The sequence below is a fragment of the Corylus avellana genome, chromosome 8 (assembly GCF_965113065.1).
Source record: "Corylus avellana chromosome 8, dhCorAvel1.hap1.2, whole genome shotgun sequence".
Lineage (NCBI taxonomy): Eukaryota > Viridiplantae > Streptophyta > Magnoliopsida > Fagales > Betulaceae > Corylus > Corylus avellana.
The window spans coordinates 2,877,872-2,897,455 of NC_142497.1; the positions used below are offsets into that span (position 1 = coordinate 2,877,872).

Consider the following 19,584-nt stretch of genomic DNA (forward strand, 5'->3'; position numbering starts at 1 on the left):
TTCTTCGTCTGTGATCCTTCAAGAAACTCACAAAGCATCCTCAAAACCTTCTCACAACAAACAACCCGTTGTTTGTGAATATCCTTGCACCCTTCTCCAACAATAGTTGCACCGAGCACTCTGATGCTCTAAGTATTGCTCTCCATCAAAGCCACCACAAATTCAATGTCTTCTACTCTTTCGAAATTGTACTTGCTACGTACATGTCCATTTTTGCACATCTCTAACAAGCAAGCGGCAACCGATTCCTTAACCTATAAACAAAAAAAAAATGAATAAATTCAAAATGCAAATCAATCAAGCACAAATAAAATTAAGTTACCTCATCATCTGGATGAGTGAGGAGGGGATGAGAGCATGTCAAAAGGGGCCGATCTGATTGAAGTTGTATGGCCGCATAAGGTAGCCAATCACTTTCGCCATCTGGACTAGGATGCCAGCGTGTTCCGGACGAGCTTGTTGTTGGACGTTGTTGAGAGCCGCTTCCAACTTCGGGAGGAGTCCAAGATCAACTAGCGTGCGCTGGTCACGAAGACAAAGACCGGTGATCACGTTCAGAGCATTCAGCAACTCTTTTGGTTGGTTAGATTCCAGCTGGTGAATCACATTCTCCGGTGATAAATCCATTGCAGGGAGGTGAGGGAGAAATGGAGAATGCAGGGAAAAGGAAGGGAAACACTGCGTGAGGGAGAGTGGGAGGGAAAAAAACAAAGTGAAAAACTAATCGACTCCCAATTTAAACAATCATGTGCGGAAATAAATCAACCATCAAGAAACACAAAGATTTGTTTACGAAGAGGAAACCATTTAGAGAACTCTCTAAATGTAAAACCTCTCAGGGGCAGCCAAACCCAGGAAATCAACTAAATCAGTAGAATAACAAGAAATATCTTAATGTCAAAGACTCACATAACCTATGCACTTTGACATTCAAGTATACCAGACAAGCAACCCACTTATCTACTACCGCAGTAGTTCTTCCAGAACATCTGGATTGTTCCTTCCATGGGATCTCCCTTCACCGGAACTCCGGTTGACTTCGATTTCTTCAACTCCTTTCTAAGCCCAAGATCTCTTAAAACCTAATTAGAAATCGTCCATTTACTTCTATGCACAGTTTCATATATATAGAAACTGGACTCCTAGTCCAACCAAAATACAAATTTGAAAGCTAACAACCTTATCTGCTATAAGGCGTTCGGACGAGTAGTAAGCTCGTCCGGACGAGAACTAGTTTCTTCGTAAAATATACCTGCAACTTACTAGTCGTCCGAACGACATCAATGACCGTTCGGACGAAGCTAGGTTAAATATGCTAATTCTAGTTCTCTGGAGCGGCGCGTCCGGACGGTAGTGCAGACGCTGATTCAGACGAAGCTCTCGGGTTTCTGTCATATCTATTGCGTCCGGACGGTACATCAGACAAGACTTCAGACGAAGCTCTCAGACTTTCTTGTATAGCTATCTCGTCCGGACGGTGATGCAGACGAGACTTCAGACGAAGCTCTCGGGTTTTCCTGTATTGCTATCTCGTCCGGATGGTGGTGCAGACGGGGTTCAGACGAAGCTTTCTGGAAACAATTCATTCTTCTCGTCCGGACGTGGTGCAAACGAGTCTTCAGACGAATCATTGTGTAATTCATCTATATAACTTATTTTTGCTATCTCACATACTGCACATTAAAATAAACCAATTAAACACAAGTATTTTGTTCACACGAATCCAGCCAATTCAAAAATTCTGAATTAACACAAAATATAATAGAAAGTTAAAAGTAAAGAATGCTATTTATAGATGTACAGAACATGCGTTTCTTTCCGTAGTTTTAGGGCACAAATTGAATGAATTAAAGATTTTCAATTGCATATTGCATGGTAGCATGCATGCAATTTCCCCCTGCATGCAGAATTAAAGATTTTCAATCGCATATTGCATGGTAGCATGCATGCAATTTCCCCCTTCATGCAATTTCTTCCTGCATGCAGAATTAAAGATTTTCAATCGCATTTTGCATGGTAGCATTCATGCAATTTCCCCCTTCATGCAATTTTCCCTTACATGCAGAATTAAAGATTTTCAATCGCATACTTACTTGAGAATTCACCATTTTATACTTTTGAGTTTTGATTGTGTGCGGAACAAATTTTGGGTGCCACAGGGAAAGGGAATGGTAATTTTGGATGATTTGAGTTTTTCATTTCCTGGATGGCATCCTACACATTATGTGCATGGAGGCCCCTGAACCAATATAAAATGTTTTATTTGATTTTTTCTCGAAAAATGATAAATTAATTACCAAAAATATCTAAGGATTAAATAAAACCAAAATTAATTTATTTATCAATTAATTGGCAATTATTATTATTATTTTTTATTAATTTATCTTTTTTCGAGATCTTAATGCCATATGAAAACTTGCCAAAAATATCTAAGGATTAAATAAAATCAAAATTAATTTATTGGTACTGATAACCAACACACGATCCGCACACTAACCAATCTTGGAGTCGGCTCGAAGTTGGCTGCGGCTCTCAACAATGCCCATCAAAAAGTTCGTCTGTAAGACACAGGCCTCCTAGTCCAAATCTGTAGCCTCATATCGCCATTCAACTTCAATGTGGTCGGCTCCTTCTGGCATTCTTTCACCCCTCCTCACCCATCCAGATGAGACGGTAACTTATTTTTATTAATTATGCTTGATTTGCATTTTGCATTTTGAATTAATTTATGTTTTGTTTATAGGTTAAGAAATATGTTGCCTCATGTTTGCTAAAGATGTGTGGAAAAGAAATTTTAGGTCACAAGCAAAATTTTAAAAGCGAAGAAGACGTTGATTCTATGGTGACTTTGATAGAGAGCGATAATGAGAGCATCGGAGTGCTCGGTGTAAAGATAATTTTAGGATGCTGCGTAGATGTTCACAAACGATGGTTGTCTGTTGTGAGAAGGTTTTGACGAGGTTGCATGCCTTTCTTGAATAATCATTAACGAAGAACGACACGGCTGTGGAAGCGTTGCGTAGAATCGGGTGGACGAATAGGGGCAGAGCGGATGCTGAAATTGATGAGAAGTTTTTGCGAGTAATTGGAAAGTCAGTGAAGGAAATCAATCGGATGCACAATAAGATGACGGGATTTGAGATGGGTGACACACATATTTGTAGATATATTCGTGTTTCTTTGTTTTGATTTGAGATATGTTAATATGTTCTTGAGATGCAGATATTCATTTGCATTAATTGCATACATTTTGAGATTTACATATGTTTTGACTACTGATCATATACATTTTAATTTGAGATATAGTTGTTTCCAAAATTTACGACAGGCTTGTTATAGTTAATTTTTGTCTAATTTATTATTGTTGTTTTATATTTTTTAGATCCCATTAATATGTTCATCAATAATAATAATAATAATAATAATAATAATAATAAAACACTTTAGGATTCCAGATTATGTTAATCAACTGATATGTATTACATGGATGATAAAATAGTTGCCAAAATAAGACTAGATTGAAGTTTTGAATTAAGATATAGAAAAAGGATAAATTAATGAAAATGATAAATTAATTGCTAATTAATTGATAAATAAATTAATTTTAGTTTTATTTAATCCTTAGATAGTTTTGGCAATTAATTTATCATTTTCATTAATTTATCTTTTTTCGAAATCTTAATGCCATATGAAACCTTCAATCTATATTTATTTTTGCAACTAATTTATCATCCATGTAATACATATCACTTGATCGACATAATCTGGAATGCTAACTTGATCAACATAATTTGGAATCCTAAAGTATTTTCTCATTATTATTATTATTGATAAACATATTAAGGGGATCTAAAAAAAATATAAGACAACAATAATAAATTAGACAAGCCCATCATAAATTTTGGAAACAACTATATTTCAATATATCTCAAATCAAAGTGTATATGAGTGAAACACAAATATATCTCAAAAAGTACAAATATGAATTATTAAAAGTAGGTGTGCCACCCATCTCAAATCCCCTTCATAAACATCCGATTGATGTCATTCACTAACTTTCCGATTACATGCAAAAACTTTCACATAACAAACGAATGTCAAAGCAGAAATTCAAATCAAACATAACCATAGAATTTCATGAGACTTTTAAGGTATTAAAAAGTTTTGGATTGCTATGATTTTTGGATATGTTGTTGGCGCTTGAGTGAAGAAAATTTTAAGTCAAATTTTATGTCATTTGGATTTAAATTGAAAGAGTTATGATTTTTCTAAGTTTCGAAGGTCAAGTTATCAAACATTTAAAGCGACTCAAAATGTATGGAATATTTGAGTGGGTTAATGATCACATTTGGTCACAATTTTTGGATATTTTGTGGGCCTTTGAATAAAGAAAATTTCAAGTCAATATATGTTATGAGCCTTTGCATGGTCAGCATATGGTATAAGGGTTTTTCAAAAATTTTACGTGTTTGTTTTTTGAGAAACAGTGATGGACATTAATTTTACATGTTTGGTTTCTGGTAAACGGTGTCGTATTATTAATTTCACTAGTTTGGTTGTTGGTAAACGGTGTGATATATGGTATATAAGGGGTTTTCGAGAATTTATACATGTTTGTTTTTTGAGAAACAGTGATAGAGATGGGGATTGCAGGTAAACGATGTTGTATATGGTGTATAAGGGTTTTCCAAGAATTTTTACGTGTTTTTTTTTTTTTTTTTTTTGTAAGAAATGGTGATTGAGATTGTAAGTAAACGGTGTCGTATATGGTAGATAAGGGTTTTTCGAGAAACATCAATTTTATGCAACAATTTTACTTATTTGTTGTGTTTGTTTACCGAGAAACGATGATGAACATCAATTGTATGCAATAATTTTACATGTTTGGTTTCAGGTAAATTATGTCATTTTTGCATGATCAGTATATGGTATAAAAGGTTTTTCGAGAATTTCACGTATTTGTTTTTCGAGAAACGATGATTAAAATTAATTTTAACTATTTGATTTTTGGTAAACGGTGTCGTATATGGTAGGTACACAAGGGTTTTTTGAGATTTTTTACGTTTTCGTTTTCCGAGAAACGGTGATGAAGATCAATTTCACATTTTTGGTTGTTGATAAAAAGTGTGATATGGTATATAAGGTTTTTCAAGAATTTATACTTATTTGTTTTCTGAGAAACGGTGATAGGTATCAATTTTACATGTTTGATTGCTAATAAATGATATTGTATATGGTATATAATGGTTTTTTCGAAAATTTCTACATGTTTTTTTTTTTTTTTTTTTTTTGGGAAAAACAGAGATGGAGATTGCAGGTAAACGATGTCGTATCTGGTATATATGGATTTTTCAAGAATTTATACATGCTTATTTTTCGAGAAACTGTGATTAAGATCAATTTTGCTTGTTTTGAATATATTGACAGTGAATATCAGCACAAGAATGGAAAGAATTGAACGTAATATTTGAATGTTATTTTTAGAATAATATATTATTTTACTTTCTCTCCAACTTTAGGGATATTTTTATATTTACTTTTTTTTTTTTTCAATAATACAAATATCCCTAAAGTTAGGTTTATATTATTGTGAATTAAATTTTGAAGTATCAATTAAATTTAAGATATGAGGAACCATTGAAGAAGGTCGAGAGCTTATGTGTCGAGGAAAAGAGGAAAATGGAACAAATTAATTTTGAAGTATTAATTAAATTTAAGATATGAGGAACCATTGAAGAAGGTTGAGAACTTATGTGTCAAAGAAAAGAGGAAAATGGAACAAATTAATTTTAAAGTATTAGTTAAATTTAAGATATGAGGAACCATTGAAGAAGATTGAGTGCTTATGTGTCAAGGAAAAGAGGAAAAGGGAACAAATTTCAGTGTACAGTCCACAAGGTGTTTATGTATCCCTCTTAACGGTGGACAGAGCTACTCAAGAATGAGACTGAAAATGATGATAAGACTGAGGGTGCTGCTAAGTTGGAAATCATATGGAGCATTATGAAGGAAGTAGAAGCAGGTTTAGAAATTCAAATGGCAATCAAATGGCAGAGAATCCAAGATGAAACAAAATCCAAGGTAAATTTGTTCTTTAATGGTCTCTCACGTATAACTTTATAGAAGGCTTTACTCGTATAACTTTATAGAAGATTGAATCTCACTCTTTATTAACTCCATAGTATATATGAAACAAAATATTGCACAGAAGAATAAAATTATAAATTGAAAATCAACGAATAAAATGATTTTGTTTGATTTTGTAATTTGTGAAAGATGGAAGTGATGATTATTTCCCCAAACGATCGAAGCTGATTATAACTGTGCTACATTTTGTAATTCTCTTTTTTAGGAGAATCCAAGAGTTTAATTAAGAATTTGTGATTAATCAAACAAAATCAGAATGCAAGCAAGTGGAGGTTTGGGGTGGCCAGCCAACCCTTCGAATTTTTGTTTTTTGTTTTTTTAATTTTTTTAATTTTATTATTTTTAAATTTAATTTTTAAATTAAATTAATAAAAAATTATTATGCTAACGTGGCATTAACGGAAGTTAAAAAAAATTTGACGGCAATGATTTTATTGGCATTTCGATTGACCCAGGAAATAAATTTTCAAAAAAAAAAAAAAAAAAAAACTTAGGGACATAAAAATTTTGACGCGTTAACCCAAGGATTTATGATATATTTACCCTAAAAATTAATATTAAAGGCCAAAGGTTTAAAAAAAAAAAAAAAAAAAAAAAACTAAGGAGAGGAAAGTTCACCCTCATAAAGTAAATTAAGGAGCATAAAAAAACAGCAAGATAACTGATCTAGACCAAACAAATTAAACAAGAGACCAGATATAATAATTAAAATTGAAACTATAAGCAAAACAATATGCAGGATTAACAAACACTAACAAGTTGTATAAGAAAAAATATTCTTGGGTGGACAAATCTCTTTCTGGTCCAACATTCAAACCATCGCATGGCTAGCACATTGCTTATGAACTAACCTCGGTAACAATATGGTCCAATGAATTTTTTGCTCCTTAATTAGTTATTTGATTGGTACATTACACACATCCAGTGGTTCTTGAATCCATAACCTCATCATCAACAAGAAGAGGAGGTGCAACTTCTTCAAGGATTCTTCTTTAGCTTGAAAGCTTTAATGCTTCTGTGTCGTAATGCTATTATTTTTCAGAAGGAAGTCAAGTAATGTTTTATGTGTGTTTCAGACTCATATAATTCTTTAAGTACCACTAAAAGCCTTCGAATGCACTTGATTGAAGATCCAACTATGTCCCAAAACTTACATAGAAAAATGAGATATTGTTAATATCTTCTTTTAAGATCCAACTTGGATCTTAAAAGAAGATATTGTTATGTAAAGATTGAAACATTTGTTATGATCTAGAGTGTTATGATCTAAAGTATTATTCTGTTGTTGAGTTGGTGTAGAAGATAATGTCTTGATACTCACCATGTCGAGTGTTGCGGCTTTGTCAACTTGATGCTATAATCCTGGCAACTCCTGTTGCCCGGCAAACTGGGACGCAAACTGGGTTGGTACGTATGTATGTTTGACTACCGGTTTGCTTTATTGTCCATGTTGAAGTCACTCATGAAGGTTTGTATTGGTGTTTTCTTGAATGTTTTTTACTACCTTTTTTTTTTTATTGGCTACTATTTTGAGTTTTTTTGGGATAAATCTTTTCTTTAAAAGAATCACTGTAATGATCACTTTTAAACCTAAACAAACAATAAAAAGAATCACTGTAATGATCACTTTTAAACCTTGCCAGTCATGGTTGGTGAATGTAAACATGAAGACGTACTCTATTCTTCGGTCATGAAGGAGATTGACTTGTCCATTGCATTTAGTAAAATCGTAGTTTCATCTTATTAAGTGGTTTTTAATTAGTATGTTAAAACAAACTTAGTTAACTGATTGATCTAAAAACTTGATTTAAAAAAAAAAAAAAAAAAACAGTTAAGGATTTGAAAAAATCACAGCTTAACATTTAAAATCACAATTTCACCTTTAAACCTTGCCAATCACGTACGGTTTTAGAGACTTAGGGTTCGTTTAAGTTTGCAATTTAAAAAAGTGCGATTTAAAATAAAAAAATTTAAAACATACTATTTGAAAAACCTAACTTTTAAATACACAATTAAATATTTGATAAAATAACCTTTAAAATTGCGCCTTTTTAAAAATGTCCCCGTCATGATTCATTAATTGTTGTAACCGTTGGTGAATGGTAACGTGGACACTTAGAGCATGTTTGAGAAATAAAACTTTTAAGTTAAATTTTTTTTTTTTGGCAAAAGCTTCATTTTTAAACTTTTATCAAAAGTGTGTTTTCCCCATTTTTAGAGTAAAAAATTCAAAGTACTTTTGAAAATTTTTTACCAAACATGCCCGCTCTTGTTTGGTACAACTTTTTAGGTACTAAAGGTACTTTTTAAGCTCTTTAATGCAATCTTAAACATGAGATTGCGTTTGAGAAATAGAGCTTTCAAGTCAAAAAAACGCTTTTGAGAAGAAAAAAAAAATTCATTTTTAAGCTTTTGATAAAAGTGCATTTTATCCATTTTGAGAATGAAAAGCGTTTTTTTTTTTACTTGAAAGCTCTATTTCTCAAATGCAATCTCATGTTTGAGATTGCATTAAAGAGCTTAAAAAGTACCTTTAGTACCTACAACTTTTTAGGTACTAAAGGTACTTTTTAAGCTCTTTAATGAAATCTCAAACATGTGATTGCGTTTGAGAAATAGAACTTTCAAGTCAAAAAAAGGCTTTTGAGAAAAAAAAAAAAATCATTTTTAAGCTTTTGACAAAAGTGCATTTTAGCAATTTTGAGAATCAAAAGTGTTTTCTTGACTTGAAAGCTCTATTTCTCAAACGCAATCTCATGTTTGAAATTGCATTAAAGAGCTTAAAAAATACATTTAGTACCTAAAAAGTTGTACCAAACATGCCCACTCTGTAAGAATTTAATGTCCCACATGACATGGCACATATGAGTATTTATTGGACTCCTTAAGTTATAAGATTATTTAATCCTAATCCTTAATAAACTGTTGGTTAATTAATTAAGAGAAGTAGTTTCCTATTGAATTAACTCTTACTTTGATGGGAAGTTGAGTTATAAAGGAATAAAGGAAACCGGTCCTCTCTTTACCCTATAAATGTACGCAATTTCCATCATCTTCGTGTACCTTAAGTAGGTCAAGCGAGAGAAACCAATTTCTGGTGTTTAGGCTTTTAAAGAAGAGTTAAAGAAGAAATGGATTCTGGTATGTTTTCTTTTATCAATTTATTGTGAAATTCATGATAATTAAGATCTGGAAGTTATAGTATGTTATGTCCATTTTATGTTTTACATGTAGTATCAGAGCCTTAGTTGTAACTTTCATGATTTTCCATTAAGAAATATGTTAAATATTAATAGTTAACCTCTTAATTAAATCCGTATCTATCGTAATTTATTTTTGCATATGCCAATGTGATGTTTTTGTATTTGCCACTTGTGTATGCAAAACTAAAACGACTAGATGCTAAATTGAGGTTTCTATAATTATAGTACATTGAATTTGGAATCTATCTTTATTTATGCATGTCATGTACACCTGTTTCATAATTATGATTTATGACATGTGACTGATTAATGATACTCTTCATGAAACGTCCCAACATATAGGTATATTGGTGATCTCTTTTAGGTTATGATTTCTAAAAGAGTTATTGTGTGGACAATAAAGAATTGGGACCCTACTACACGAATTGTACTTGCTATTAATTGCTTGTATTATTATGGTATAAAATAAATATTTTGCTGTTACGGTTTATGTCATTTTGCTAATATATTCAGAAGCCATTTTGGTACGTGTTTGACATATATGATTCTGAGTTTGGCATAAAGTGCATAATTACAAAACATATGCACCATTAAAAGCACGAACTCGTGGATGTTGTGTGCAATAAAGGCTAGTTCAGTTTTTATTGTGTACGTATGAACGATAAACCTTCTCAATGTTTATTGTGTACACATGTATGTCTTTATTTCTATATGATTAATCGAGTTCTTTATTTTATTATGCAAAACTCTTAGTGGACAGTTTAGCAATATCATTTAGTGCAAATTATAAATATTGGCAGATGCAAAAGTTTTATGTAAATATATTTGCTATTCGCAAAATTCATTGCTCCAAATTTACTGCTGCTTTAAAGAATTGAATTAATGTTATGACAGTAAATGTTGTCTTTACGAGATTGATTATTTTATTTCATGTATTACTTTTGTTATCTATAAACATGAATATTTATGTGAATCAATGTTAAAAAGGCATATTATGACTTTTCGGTTTGCATTGTCATTATTTCGAATTGAGATCTAGATTATGAAATAGTTTGGTGATCACCAAAGTGACCCAACTAAAAGGATACATAGATTTCAAGTCGTATGTTAGAAACTTAATACCCATATCCCAGGTATTAAGATAATGGCATTGCAAATTTTTGACGGTTTTTCTAATAACATGAATATTTTGGATAGGCCCAAAGGTGCACCACCTTTCAAGTGATTGATAAACTAATGTGGGATAATTAATGTGCATCCTTAATTGAGAGTTGGAACCGGATACCCAAAGGTAACGGACCTATCGAATTACGGATGCATTATTAATTATTCCTATAGGTGAAAGGGAATCACCATAATGATCATATATATATTTTTAGTATATCGTAATTTCCACCCAAAGGTGAATTGCGGTAGTACTACTTAAAATATTATTTTATTTTTGATAACTCATAGCATTAATATAGTGAGCATTTATTTTATTGCAGTGTCAGTTCCTATTTCGCTAGATTCGCATGCTTCATCTGTTCCGATTCCTAATGTAACAAATTTCTCTGACTGGTCTGAACAAGTTCAGTTTCACCTTGGTGTTCTGGATCTTGATTTGGCACTCCGGACTGAGAAACCGCCTGCTATTACTGATTCAAGCAGTGCGGAAGAAGAGGCATTATACATGTCTTGGGAAAGATCGAACAGATTGAGCATTATGTTTATGCGAATGAGCATAACGAATAATATTAAGTCAACACTTCCTAAATGTGATAGTGCTAAAGAATTCTTTACAACTGTGGAAGAACGTTTCCATTCAGCTGACAAGTCTCTTGCTGGGACATTGATGGCTGAACTTACCACCATGAAATTTGATGGTACACGTGGGATGCATGAGCATATCCTTGAAATGACAAATTGAGCTGCTAAATTAAAAGCTCTTGGGATGAATGTGGATGGATTTTTTCTTGTGCAATTTATCTTGAATTCCTTGCCTTCTCAATATGGGTCATTTCAAATTCATTACAACACTATTAAAGATAAGTGGAATGTAAATGAATTGGCCAGTATGCTTGTTCAAGAAGAGACAAGGCTTAAGCAATAAAGATATCATTCTGTTCGTCTTGTAAGTCATGGAGCCAAAAAGAAGTGGAAGAAGCCTAAGAAGGGCAAAAGATAGAGTCACCTAAAGTTAATGGACCTCCTCAAGTAATTGAGGTTCATCAAAAGGGACTAAACAGTGTTAAGTGCCATTTCTGCAGAAAGTTTGGGCATGTTCAGAAAGATTGCCTCAAACGTAAGGCATGGTTCGAAAAGAAAGGTAAGCCTTTAGCTTGCGTATGTTTCGAATCAAATCTTACTGTTGTTCCTTCCAATACTTGGTGGATTGACTCAGGTTCTACTGTTCATGTTTCTAATTCGATACAGGGCTTCCTTACAATCTATAATTTAAACCCAAATGAAAATTTCATAGTCATGGGAAATGGGGTTAAAGTTCAAGTTGTTGCCATCGGAACCTTTCGTTTGTTTCTAGATACTGGTTGTTATCTAGATTTGTTTCAGACTCTTTATGTTCCTTCTATTTCTCGAAATTTGGTTTCTTTATCTAAACTTGATCTTGATGGTTATTCCTTTACATTCCGCAATAAAACATTCAATTTATTTAAAAACACCTCTTTTGTTGGTTCAGGGAATCTATGTGATGGTCTTTATAAATTGAATCTTAATAGCCATTTTGCTGAAAGCCTTCTAACTCTGCATCATAATGTTGGAACTAAACGTAGCCTGATTAATAAAAATTCTTCCATCTTGTGGCACAAAAGACTGGGTCATATATCCAGAGAAAGATTAGTAAAAGATGAGATTCTTCTGAATCTAGATTTTTCTGATTTTGGTGTGTGTGTGGATTGTATTAAGGGAAAACAAACCAAACACACAAAGAAAGGTGCTACAAGAAGTGGAGGACTTCTTGAAATTGTCCATACAGACATTTGTGGACCTTTTGACTCACCATCTTTTAGTAGAGAAAAATATTTTATCACCTTTATTGATGATTTTTCACGTTATTGTTATATCTATTTGTTGCATGAAAAATCTCAACCAGTAAATGCTTTGGAGGTATACATTACTGAGGTTGAAAGACAATTAGATAGAAAAGTGAAAGTTGTCAGATCAGACAGAGGTGGCGAGTATTATGGAAGGTATGATGGATTGTGTCAATGCCCTGGCCCATTTGCTAAACTCCTTGAAAAGCATGGCATTTGTGCACAATACACTATGCCAGGTATGCCTCAGCAGAATGGAGTAGCTGAAAGGCGTAATCGTACTCTAATGGATATGGTTAGGAGTATGTTAAGTAATTCCTCTTTACTCATTTCATTGTGGATGGAAGCCCTTAAAACCGCTGTATATTTATTGAATAGAGTCCTTTCTAAAGCAGTTCCAAATACTCCTTTTGAACTGTGGACTGGAAAGAAACCAAGTTTAAGACACCTGCATGTTTGGGGTTGTCCTGCGGAGGCTAGAATTTACAATCCACATGAAAAGAAATTGGATTTGAAAACCATTAGTGGTTACTTTCATTGTGGATGGAAGCCCTTAAAACCGCTGTATATTTATTGAATAAAGTCCTTTCTAAAGCAGTTCCAAATACTCCTTTTGAACTGTGGACTGGAAGGAAACCAAGTTTAAGACACCTGCATGTTTGGGGTTGTCCTGCGGAGGCTAGAATTTACAATCCACATGAAAAGAAATTGGATTTGAAAACCATTAGTGGTTACTTTATTGGTTATCCAGAAAAATCCAAAGGGTATAGGTTTTACTGTCCTACACATAGTACGAAAATTGTTGAAACCGGTAATGCCAGATTCCTTGAGAATGGTGAAATCAGTGGGAGTGATAAATCACAAAATGTGGTTATTCAAGAAGTTAAGGTAAAAGTCCCACTACCCATAACTTCTAAAGAAGCTGTTGTTCCTATAGTTGTACAATCATTTGACAATGTTGAACAACAAGTTATTGATCAATCACTCCATGATGAGATTATCACCAATGAACCAATTATAGAAGAATCACAAGGAATAGCATTAAGAAGGTCTCAGAGAAAACGAAGATCCGCTATTTCAGGTGATTATGTTGTTTATTTATAAGAATCGAATTTTGATATAGGGACAAGTAAGGATCCGGTTTCATTTTCACAAGCCATTGAAAGTAATGATTCTGTTAAATGGATTGATGCCATGAATGATGAGTTGAAATCAATGGACCAAAATAAAGTCTGGGATCTCGTTGAATTGCTTGAAGGATTTAAGACAGTCGGGTGTAAATGGGCCTTCAAGACCAAGTGCGACTCACATGGCAATATTGAACGATATAAAGCCAGGTTTGTGGCCAAAGGTTTTACTCAGAAAGGAGGCATTGATTATAAGGAGACATTCTCTCCTGTGTCTAAGAAGGATTCACTTAGAATCATTATGGCTTTGGTAGCTCATTATGATTTAGAGTTGCATCAAATGGATGTGAAAACTGCATTTTTGAATGGGAGTTTAGAGGAGGAAGTCTATATGGACCAACCTGAAGGTTTCTTAATAAAGGAAAAAGAGCACATGGTTTGCAAATTAAATAAGTCAATATATGGACTTAAACAAGCTTCCAGACAATGGTATCTTAAGTTCAATGATACCATTACTTCCTTCGGTTTTAAGGAAAACACTGTTGATCGGTGTATATACTTGAAGGTTAGTGGGAGCAAGTTTATGTTCCTAATTCTATATGTTAACGACATATTGCTTGCTAGTAATGATCTTGGTTTATTGCATGAAACCAATGAATTTCTCTCTAAGAACTTTGAAATGAAAGATATGGGTGAGGCAACCTATGTGATAGGAATAGAAATATTCCGAGATCGATCACGTGGATTGTTAGGGTTGTCTCAAAAACAATATATTGAAAGAGTTTTAAAGAGATTTGGCATGGAGAACTGTTCAACTAGTGTTGCTCCAATTCAAAAAGGGGATAAGTTTAGTCTCATGCAATGTCCACAGAACGAATGGGAACGTAAACAAATGGAAAGAATTCCTTATGCTTCAGCGGTAGGAAGCTTAATGTATGCACAGACATGCACTAGGCCAGACATCAGTTTTGCAGTTGGTATGCTGGGAAGATACCAAAGCAATCCTGGAATGGATCATTGGAAAGCTGCAAAGAAAGTGATGAGGTACTTACGAGGAACAAAAGATTACATGCTCACTTTTAAGAGGTCTAATCACTTAGAGGTGATTGGCTACTCCGATTCAGACTTTGCCGGATGTGTTGATAGTAGAAAATCAACTTGTGGTTATCTATTTTTGTTAGCCGGAGGAGCAATCTCATGGAAAAGTGCAAAACAGACCATCATTGCTTCATCCACAATGGAAGCTGAATTTGTGGCATGCTTTGAGGCCACTATTCATGGCTTATGGTTGCGGAACTTTATTTCGGGACTTGGAATTGTCGACACTATTGCCAAGCCACTGAAAATTTATTGTGATAATTCTGCAGCTGTGTTTTTCTCCAAGAACGACATATATTCTAATGGTGCTAAACATATGGAGATTAAATATTTTGTCGTTAAGGAGGAAGTTCAGAAACAAAGAGTGTCTATAGAACATATTAATACAGAGCTCATGATTGCAGATCCATTAACAAAAGGGTTACCACCAAAGACATTTAAGGAACATGTTAACATAAAGAGTCTTAATTGTAACCCGTTGTGCCCATAATGTTTATGGATTGCATAATGTTTGTTTATGTTATTAGACATTTTTGAGATCTCATTAAATATGTTTCTGATTTTCCTGTTTTCCATTTTGTACGTACATATAAGATTGGATGAATAACAACAGGGATAGTCTTTGAACAAAGACATTTTTGTGGACCATTTTTAGACACTTCTCATTTATGAACCATGATTGAACAGGTTACTAGTGTTGTGGTACATGGAAGGGACTATGTCGCCTTTTGATGTACAACCGCCATGACTCACACTAGTAGGTTGTTTGATTGTGGTATTTATGATGACCAAATTAAAGTAAGGATGGATTAGATTTTTTGCGCACTTAATGTTAACCTCATTGAGTCTAAAACAATATTAGTCATATGGGCCAAGTGGGAGAATGTAAGAATTTAATGTCCCACATGACATGGCATATATGAGTATTTATTAAACTCCTTAAGTTATGAAATTATTTAATCATAATCCTTAATAAACTGTTGGTTAATTAATTAAGAGAAGTGGTTTCCTATTGAATTAACTCTTACTTTGATGGGAAGTTGAGTTATAAAGGAATAAAGGAAACCGGTCCTCTCTTTACCCTATAAATGTACGCAATTTCCATCATCGTCGTGTACCTTAAGTGGGTCAAGCGAGAGAAACCAATTTCTGGTGTTTAGGCTTTTAAAGAAGAATTAAAGAAGAAATGGATTCTGGTATGTTTTCTTTTATCAATTTATTGTGAAATTCATGATAGTTAAGATCTGGAAGTTATAGTATGTTATGTCCATTTTATGTTTTACACGCTCTTGTTTGGTACAACTTTTTAGGTACTAAAGGTACTTTTTAAGCTCTTTAATGCAATCTCAAACATGGGATTTCGTTTGAAAAATAGAGCTTTCAAGTAAAAAAAAAACGCTTTTGAGAAAAAAAAAAAATCATTTTTAAGCTTTTGACAAAAGTGCATTTTAGCCATTTTTAAAGCATATTTGTGATTGCGTTAGAAAAATATAGCTTTTAAGTTAAAAAAAAAAACGTTTTTTGGCCATTTTTATAGTACTTTTGGAAATTTTTACCGAACATGTCAATTTTTGTTTGGCACGGTTTTTTAGGTACTAAATATGCTTTTTAAGCTCTTTAACGCAATCTCAAATAGGCCATTACTCTGTGTTTTCGATCATGAAGGAGTTTGACTTATCAATTTGGATTCATTTATAGGACGGATTCCTAATGGAGTTGGACTTGTTACCTTCGTTATTTTCTTATATTTGCTTATCATGTATTTAAGTGGGGAATAATTCAAAGAATATTGGCTAATGACCAGTGAAGTATGCTATTACCTTTTACAAGTTTGCCCCAAAAGAATTATGATATTTTAACACAGCGGAATAGCAAAACCATATTCAACATAAAGCTAAGCCCAAACCCATTTTTCTTTGACATCAGTGGCCTAAAAATTCCTAAGGTTTAATTATCAACAACATCCTCATAAACTATCATGATTGTTCATATTAATAACAATGCCATTAATTACTTAGTATGACTACGCAACAGTGAATATCAGCACAAGAATGGAAAGAATTGAACGTAATATTTGAATGTTATTTTTAGAATAATATATTATTACTTTCTCCTCAACTTTAAGGATATTTTTATATTTACTTCTTTTCTTTTCTTTTTTTCTAATAATACAAATATCCCTAAAGTTACGTTTGTATTATTGTGAATTAAATTTTAGTCTTTTAGAGTTATTTTTCTATTTGCTTATTTGGGGCAACTAGAATATTTCTCTTCTTTATTTGTTATTTCATTTCTTCCTGAATTCGGAGCCAATGAAGTGTGGTGAAGGGTAATTGACATCAGGTGGAGCATGAGGAAGGAAGAGGCACTGCTTGAGTGAAGCCAATTAATGAAATGAAAAGATAGGTTGGGGTTTATGGTAGAAAGATTGTTTTTATATGGCTTGTTTTTTCGGGGGCAAGGCAGGTCAAAAACTCGATAACTTTAAAAATTATTACTAAATTCCAACACATACATGTCAGAATTACAAAAGAATCACTGTCCTTTTTCAAGCAAGGCCAGATCGGGGGTATCAGGTAGGGCGAGTTTGAGCAGGTTTTGCCCTCCCTAATGGATGTGAAGAGCCAAGAAAAAGCACCGCATACTGTCAATAAATTAAGATTAGTTCTTTGTTTCCATTTTGAAAAAAAAAAAAAGAAAAAAGAAAAAAGGTCGAAGGTGATTGTTTTGAGAAGCTACAACGTAATTTTTTAAAGAGGGGGTATACGAGAGTTATAATATCACTTGTTTAGCTGGTCTAGAGTTTGTTTGCCGATATGTAAGGGAGGGTTAGGGGATATGAACTTGTTGAGCTTCAATCGTGTTCTCTTACTTAATGGCTTTGGCGCTATAGGCTTAAGAAAGAGGCTTGGTGGAGATCGAGTGATGGTAAACGCTAAATATGAAAGATCATGGAAAGGGTAATATTCTAATAATCCTTGCGGAGTGTAAGGGGTGGGATTATATGAAAGAATATCAAGTGGGGTTGAGAAAAGTTTTCAAGTCTAATCGGATTTAAGGTAGGAAATAGCTCCAAGGTTAGACTTTTGAAAATGTGAATGATAACTCATAAATCATTAACAACATGGATATGTGGAACACAAGAAGAAACACATGGAAATAGTGAAAGAGGGAGATGGAATAAACTTGACGATGGATTAGGGTATTTAAAATAAATAAAACAACATTAGGATCAAAATTGGCAATTGTTTACTATAACAAAGAAGAAAATTACAATTTGTAACTCAGAGAAAGTGTTAGTCATTAGTCAAAATTACATGAATTAATGATTAATTGATGTTTCTTAGAATTATTTTCATAAATCCTTAAAATTACAAATGAACCATGCACGTACAAGAAAGCAAATTGACATCTCTTCTGTTTTATTCAAAAGGGTGCCAATTGACGAAATTTGACGATGGGAAACACCACACCAAAAAGAAACAAACAAAGACTTGAACCATATATGTATTACTCTTCCCGAAACAGAGCAATTGATAGTAGGGTACCCATGTGACATAGGATTTCTGTGTCATAATCGAGCCTTGGAATATAGTGGCGCTTGTACTTTAGCAGGCCAGTCTTTGTATTATAGAAGAGAAAGTTTTCGTTGGTCACCTCCACTAGTATTTCACTATCTTTAAATAGCCCTATAACTTTAAAGTTATCACCTCTTATCTCTTGATGCATCTCTTGCAGATCTGCAAGACAGATCGTGTATTCTTTGACCCACTCTTTCTCTTGATCATATTCCTTCATTACACATATCTCGATTTCCTTATAATAATATGATCCACCAACAACGGCCATTGCCAAGTCTCCTCCGAGATCAACTAAATGACAGGACTTAATTAGACTGAAATCTGGGTGGATAAATCAACCCAAATTCCTCCTTTCCAACATCAAAATAAACAATCTTGTATTGAAGATGAACCCCATTATTATGTATATGCATAACAAGCCAATGAAGTGCTCCACATGCATATACAGGCCTTCCATGGATACACTTACGATTCCTAATTGTGGTTTTAGAAGGACCTTTAACGGCTCTCCATGAGGATCGACCTCTTCCAAGAGTGTACACTTGGGCACATAAATCATCATCATCATCGCCTGCATTTTTTCCATTGAAAAAAACTCCAACAATCTTGTACGTATTTGTTGAACAATCAAACCCCAAACCATAACTACAACTGCACACTGTATCATGCACTGGAGGCCACGGGGCGCCTTTGCAAGGGGGACGTTGCAACTCTACAACTTGTTGCCTTTGAGGATTAACCAAAAACAAAGGGCTATGGTTATAATACCAGAAAGGTCTTGTGAAGCAAAGCAACCCATTGCAGCAGCCCTCAAGAGAATACGCTGCTTTGCCACTTACAAACCTTAAGAGCCCACTCCTATCTTCTCGAAACACCAGGTCTAGCGGTTTGTGCGTGGCTTCAAGAAGTAGAATTTTGGGTTCTTCAACGCGTCGGAGTCGGTGCGTGCTAGCAAGGTCTGGATCGTCGATGATGGTGCACCACAGCGGAGAGACACACCTGAAGCGCAAGAGTGTCTTGATGGGTAGCCGGGAAAAGATGTCGAACAGTACATCCAACGGAAACTGCTTTTGCTTCGCCGCCATCCCCATGGTAGCTTGTTTTGCCCAGAAGCCGTCGCTTTTCAGGCTGCGTTGATACTTTCTAGGGTGTAATTCTGGGCTGGATACGTTACTAGTGTATATATATATATATATATATATATATATATATATATATATACACACACACGCGGGAGTAACGTATCAGCGTTGCAAGAGTCAATTTAGAATTGCATTTGAAAAATAGAGCTTTTAAGAGTCATAAACAGCTTTTGGGCAAAAGCTTTATTTTTAAGCTTTTGTCAAAAGTACATTTTAACTATTTTTAGGCTTTTTTGGACCCTTAAAAATGTTTT

At 33.8% G+C, this 19,584-nt stretch overlaps 1 non-coding gene and 1 pseudogene across 1 annotated transcript; one reads left to right on the forward strand and one right to left on the reverse strand.

Annotated features, from left to right (window-relative positions):
• The first annotated feature begins 6,276 nt into the window (after positions 1-6,276).
• LOC132164824 (small nucleolar RNA Z103) lies at positions 6,277-6,382 on the forward strand. The gene has a single exon (XR_009438427.2). It is a non-coding gene; the product is annotated as a small nucleolar RNA Z103 (small nucleolar RNA).
• Positions 6,383-18,117: 11,735 nt separating this feature from the next.
• Positions 18,118-19,276, reverse strand: LOC132163867 (F-box protein At3g07870-like; annotated as a pseudogene).
• Positions 19,277-19,584: the final 308 nt, after the last annotated feature.